Source organism: Carassius auratus, chromosome 39, assembly GCF_003368295.1.
Source record: "Carassius auratus strain Wakin chromosome 39, ASM336829v1, whole genome shotgun sequence".
Lineage (NCBI taxonomy): Eukaryota > Metazoa > Chordata > Actinopteri > Cypriniformes > Cyprinidae > Carassius > Carassius auratus.
The window spans coordinates 4,711,877-4,718,629 of record NC_039281.1 but is presented as its reverse complement, the minus strand read 5'-3'; the positions used below and the strand labels follow the sequence as shown (position 1 = coordinate 4,718,629).

The window sequence follows — 6,753 nt, the reverse complement described above, 5'->3', positions numbered from 1 at the left end:
TGGGTTTTAAAGGGTGAATCTTGAGATATGTTTATTAAGCGAGGCGAGAGGATGCTTGAACTTGAGAGACATGCTCTTCCCCTCAGTTCACACTTCTCTCCACTGACTTGAGAGGCAAGTACTGGGTAAAAGATCAAAAGTTACATATATATAGAAATGCCACATATTATAGGGCTGTTATTCTTCTAATCAGGTTGCACATGCCCAGGCTAGTATTTAGGGTTAACACCATCTCAGTGTGAATCTGCTCAGGCAAAATTAACTCTAATTATTGTTCTGGATTCAGTACGTGTACGTATGTTGAGTCCTTGACTAAACACTGCCGTAAGCACTTTAATAAACAAGAAATGCAGTTCTTATGGTGGATGGGGCGAGAGCCAGGGATTCTAAAATCATCCGTCCATGCAAAGCTCTTAAAAATATATATTCCCTTTGTAGTACTAAAACTGTACAGAGCACTGGGCAAAGAACTCAGCAAAATGAAACTGGCTTAGCACTGTATGTGTGCACGTGTGTGTGTTGAGGTAGATGAAACAGAAGGGGGAAGCAGTTAATTAGAGTTGTTATGGTGTTTGGAAACAACAGCAAGGTTAAGGCTACATGCTGATGAAGTATTTGGAAGTCATTAGGCAAGATGAGTATACTGTAAGTCTCTCCAAAAGAGTGCATGAGAGAGAGAGAGAGAGCGAAAGGGAAAAATGAAACTAATAGGGATGAAATTAGATCTGGACAGGGTAAAATATATTGATTGTCTCGGGTAGATGGAGAACGTGTGATATGTTAATGGTATAAATAAGTGCACACTACTGCATCTAAACTCACATTCCCATATATTCTCTGATACAAATATTATTGTATAGCTGTTGAATAAAGGATTGTTTTACCTGTTTGAAGGACGTACAGAGAAGCAGCAGCAGCAGAGAAAAAGATACAGAAAGAAATGTTAGGAAATATTCAAGCATATACATTGTGTATTAAAAATACACTGAGGTTAAGTTTACATAGTCACTGCAAAATGACCTATGACCACTGTGTCATGTACTGTATTTAGAGGAATGCTTCCACATTTGAACACTTAGTGATTGAGTTTCATGTACACTACCACTGAAAAGTTTGGAGACAGATTTTCAGTACAGCTAAGCTTTTTAATGTTTTTTTATTCAATATTCAGACTGTTTAAAAGAGCTTGGGATTCTTTGATGAAAGAGAGTTCAAAAGAGCATAATTTAATAAAATAAAATGTCAATACTGACACTTTTTCTCAATGTAATGCACAAGAAAACACAAAATAAAAATAAAAATAAAAATACTGACCAATGGTATATAAAAAAATTATCATAATAAATATGAGACCTACATAACCATACATGTTGGGTTATCAATCGTAATAATCGGTGCATGTGAACACATTAATTTGCCTTGAGATCCTCTCTCTAATTCACTGAAGATTCATACAGTGACTCAATGATACACACAGTAGTGAAAAGTAAAGTCTGAATAGCCTGAGGGCCCTACAGATCCATTGTTTATGTCCCTTTCTGATGTGGGATAGTCCAGCGACACACACACTGACAGAAGGAAACCTAAGCTTTCTCTAGAATTCATCCTCTCAAGAGACACCAGTGGTGAAGACAACCACACACACATACCAGAAGCAATCCAAATATTTGTCTATACAATGTATTTTTAACAGTGCTTATTAAAGTATTGTGTCAATAGCTTTATTTGTGCAAGTTAGTGACCATTCAACGGATAGTTCTCCCAAAAATGAAAAAAATGACGTCATCATTTACTCACCCTCATCTAGTTTTAAATAAACTTTAAGCCCAGTGACATTCACTGTATGACCAGAAAGTCTCAAAATATCTTATTTTATGTTTCACAAAAAAAAAAGTAAGTCCTACAGGTGACTTAAAGTAAAAGATGACAACTTTTACATTTTTGGGTGAACTTTCGGTTTAAAAGAGGGATTTCCCTATGTAGAGTGTTTCAAATCAGACACATTTGACGTTCTATGATGTTTAGGATGTATTTTTATGAGGAAGCTCGTTATGTAGGCAGCAAAGCATATAGTCAACTCTATAATTAAATAGTATTTCACCCTATCCACGTGATGTTGTATGGATTTTAACTGCTCTTAACTGTGGTGAATATTAGAGGATTTTCCCTCAGGCAATCAAAAGGAAATTCATTTAAACACAGTCAATAGCAACAAACTACACTGTAAAAAATGTACTGTAGAATTTACAGGATTTTACTGGCAAAAAAGTTGCCAATAAAATCCTGTAAAAATGATGTTAATTGCTGTAAAATGGATTACAGGATATTACTGCAAAGCAAATAACAGTTAATTGCTGTATGTGAATATACAGTAGTTTGTAGTATTTTTTACAGTAACATTGAATTTTACAAGTAGTTTATTTTACAGCAATATTTTGTAAATTCACTAAAGTACAGTATTTACCTGGCAAAAAAGTTGCCAATAAAGTCCTGTAAATATATTTTACAGCATTTCTTTGTAATTTCATTAAATTACAGTATTTAGCTGGCAACAAAAGTTGCCAATAAAATCATGTAAATACCCCTAAATACAATATGATGTTGTAATAATTTAACAATGAAACTGCTTTAAAGAATAATTTCAACAGTAAACTATAAAATACTGATATAATGCATTATCATGAGCTCTATCTTAATACATTTACAAATTAATGAAAACCAAGTCAATGATGTTGCAAATAAGTATTTATTAAAACTGGCAGAAAGACATTGCAAGGCTTTTACTGGTAAAATAAAATTTTCAGTCTTTCAACAGTTAAATCTTATCATAAAAATAGCATAGCATCACAAATAACTGTTTAAAAAAAGCCATATTCAGAGTAGAACATTACATTTCTATAAAAATGAAGGTCAATCAACAGAATTTGTATAATTTTTTTTAAACATTTCCAAATTTAAAAAAAAAATTTAAAGAAAAGGATTCAAATAAAATGCTGGATTCAACATTAAATCACAAATTCTGTTGTTTGAGCTTATGTTCTATTAAATTAAGAATATTCCTGCAAAAGACAATTTAATAAATACATACTGAAAGTCCATCAACTTTCTGAGATGAGCACACACATGAGAGTTGTCCCTCTTCTGAGACTTTTCCACTTGTTTTGCCTCTATGTGTCTGTCTTGTATCCAGTGAGTGTTGTGATTCCAAGAAAACATCTGCACATAAAAACAAGCAAAAGCATCAGGATAAAGTTATGTATCAAATGAAACTAGCTCAATAAAATAAATGTCAAAATGCCACTTTTACAATACAATCAGCATTTACCAGTACTTAAAAGGTTACTCCACCCCAAAATGAAAATCTTACCCTCATGTCGATCCAAACCCGTAAAAGCTTCGTTCGTCTTCAGAACACAATTTAAGATATTTTGGATGCAACCGGGAAGATTGTGACTGTCCCATAGACTGTAAATACCACTGTCAAGGCCCAGAAAAGTATGAAAGACATCATCAGAATAGTCCATCAGTGGTTCAACCGTAATGTTATGAAGCGAAGACAATACTTTTTGTATGCAAAGAAAACAAAAATATCGATTTATTCAACAATTCGCCTCCTCTGCGTCAGTGTAGTGCCATTTTGGAGAGTATCTGTTGGACACACACTACATAGCCTGTTCTGTGTCAGCTGGGTCACATGGACACGCTTTCTATGTTTATTTACGCTTTGATTTGAACGAAAACAGCTATGATAACGACTTTGTTGAATAAAGTTGTTCTTTGTTTTCTTTGCATAAAAAAATTATTCTTGTAGCTTTGTAAAATAACAGTTGAACCACTGGTGGCAGATGGACTATTCTGACAATGCTTTTCATACTTTTCTGGGCTTAGACATTGTTAATTGTTTGGCAGTCAGTGGGACAGACGCAAGCCTCCAGGTTCTCATTCAAAATATCTTAAATTGTGTTCCGAAGATGAACATCGCTTTTACGGGTTTGGAACGACATTAACAGTTAACAGTGATGAATGACTACAATTAATTTTGAATAAGTAACCTTTTTCGCGAATGAAATTACTTAAGTAAAACTTGTTACCTTTGAAAAAATTAATGTGTGCAGAAGATGCCTGGTCCCGGGACGCACAATGTTGAGGTATGAATTCACAACCATCTGACCCTCAAACAGTCAAAAGCCACTGGGTGGACCTGAAATGAATAAATGTAAGCAATAATGTAACATACAATGCAGTATTTCAATATAAAATGTAATCTAAATTACAAGTTTATCAAATTATTTAAATAATTAATATATTACCTAATAAAATCAGCTTCAGAGTCTTGAAGCATTGAACATTTCTCCACATCAGCTGCTATTCTTTGCACCTAAAAGACATAAAGAAAATGATCTTGTGATTTCTTTAAAGCATAATGTACTGTAAATGAGACCAAAATGAACACCCCAAAAGGCATATATATTAGACTAAACAAACTATTATAAATTATATAATTTATAATTATAAATTGTAATATTACATTTTAGGACTGTACCACCAATCAAATGAAATAATTAACAGTGCAAAATTATATGAAATTTGAAAATACAATTAATAAATGTTGGAAAAATGCAATGCTACTTATTAAACCTGAAACTAATCCGCCATTAGGTGGCAGTAAATAACTTAATGAGGGAATCAACTGAGTCATTTATTGAACTGATCCGTTCAAAAAGATGAATCATTTAGCTCAAGTTTGGAGAGTTTTGATTTGAGAATGAGCAAAATAGTTTTGCTTTGGTCTTTGTTTGGAACTATATTCGTCGGTGAAATACAACAACAGTTAATATTGTGTCTAAAAAAGTAAGTAACTTGTGAACTAATTGTTTATTGAACTATGTATTTGCAATCGTGATACTCAGCAAAACAGCTCACTTGTGATGCTTCTTATATGTTATAAATAAACTCAACAGTTGAACATTTAACTTACCTCATGTATTTTCTGTGAGTTTATGTGTGCGGTTAATCTTGTTTTGATGTTGAATGAAACGTTAATATAATCAGAATCAGTCTCACGTTTCGATGCTTCCTCAGTCTTTTTTTTTTTTTTTTTTTTTAATCAGGCTAACTTGTCCAGTCGGGCATATAAAGATGTCTTTCACTTATTATAGTAAGGCGTTGAGTCAATATGGGATAGTTGAACACATATAAACGAATGAAATTTCAAATTTTGCTCTTCGTCAGTTATTTAGATAGATAGTAACGTTCGTTTCTATGACAATCGTTCGCATTAGGTAAACACTACTTTTAAATGCTCTCAATAAGAACATTTTACTTCCAGAAATCGAACATTTGGCGTAACTATGCTATGATAGCAATTCCCAGTTTACTGCACAGAAGTTACCAAGGCCACTAAATGTCAGGATAGGAGGCTTTTGTGACATGAAATTGCTTATAGATTAACTTAAATAAATATAAAGGGTTATATTTCTTAAGTATAATTAAGTGAACTTACCAGGAATTATGAATAAAGCCTCTTATCTTCAATCGTTCTCGAGCTGCTCCAGTCTGCTGGGTTTCTGAATTTGAATGATGCGCGTGCAATCCCATAATGCCACACTACAGTAAGTTAGTGTAGGAAACACCTGCTTCTTGTAAATGAATTACAGTTGACGTGGAAATATACTGTTAACAACTGTAAAACCTTATTTGACCCATAATGCATTGCGAATTACAGCTGCATCTTGTAAAATGTTTATACAGTAAAATTCTGTAAAATTTAGCTGTAGAAACTACAGCAATTTTTTACAGTGTAACAACCATCTAGAGCTCCTATAACAGCCCTAAAGATTTCAGACATTAATTATTCAGAGGCCTTGACCAGATTTTTAAAGACTATAAAAAAAGATAACCGCATCTTCAACATATTTTCTTCTTTAAAATGCACTGCACAACACAACTTTAGTGGATAAATTACACATATGCATAACAACACAAGTAGATACGTGCATACAGGCCTCTGTGGAGTGTTTGAGGAATATGGGCTTCAAAGGTCTGTGTGGAGATTAGGTCTCACAGCAGGAAGTCACACGCTGTGGGCTGAGGTGTATTTTTCATCCAAAATCACAAACAGGTCAGTGGGGTCAAGAGTAAAGTCGATAACATACTAATTAGATGTGTGTGTTGACACTACATTTTCAAGTCTAAATAAATAAACTGTGCCCAGTGTTCAATGTAATGCATTTTATTTAAAGGGGGAGGGTAACAGACTACGAGCTATTAAGGCTCTGTCGGGTCCTCATACACACCCATAATAGTGAGACCCCATAATAGTGTGATTTTCACAAGTGTCTATTGTTCCAACCCACCAAAAATTAGGCACATCCACATTGCTGTGTTTCCGACTAATTAGCAAATCATGTTGAAAAAAGCAGCCCCCTAATTAATGATTATTATGTAATTTCTGAAGTTATTGCTTTAATTAGTGAGAAATCGGAGCATGCATTTCAATGCTGGCAGAGTTATTTATGCTCTCCTCTGTGTAACACATATTGTGTAATTGAAAACACACTGCTCCCCCCAAACACACACTCATATGTACTTCCTCTCATCAAGTCATACATCTCCTCCCAGCTGTCAATTGTCCAAAAAGTGCATTAGAACAAATGATCTGTGCGAGCGCTGGATCACTAAATACAATAACACAAACAACTGAAAGTGAATCATTTGGCATTTTGGAGCAACAACAAAAAACATTTGTTTTAC

At 33.8% G+C, this 6,753-nt stretch overlaps 1 long non-coding RNA gene across 1 annotated transcript; it reads right to left on the bottom strand.

The window, feature by feature from the left end:
* Positions 1–3,010: 3,010 nt before the first annotated feature.
* Positions 3,011–4,356, bottom strand: LOC113057789 (uncharacterized). Its single transcript, XR_003277878.1, has 3 exons — positions 4,311–4,356; positions 4,092–4,201; positions 3,011–3,216 (listed from the first exon to the last, which is right to left on the bottom strand). It is a non-coding gene; the product is annotated as an uncharacterized LOC113057789 (long non-coding RNA).
* Between the last annotated feature and the right edge of the window lie 2,397 nt (positions 4,357–6,753).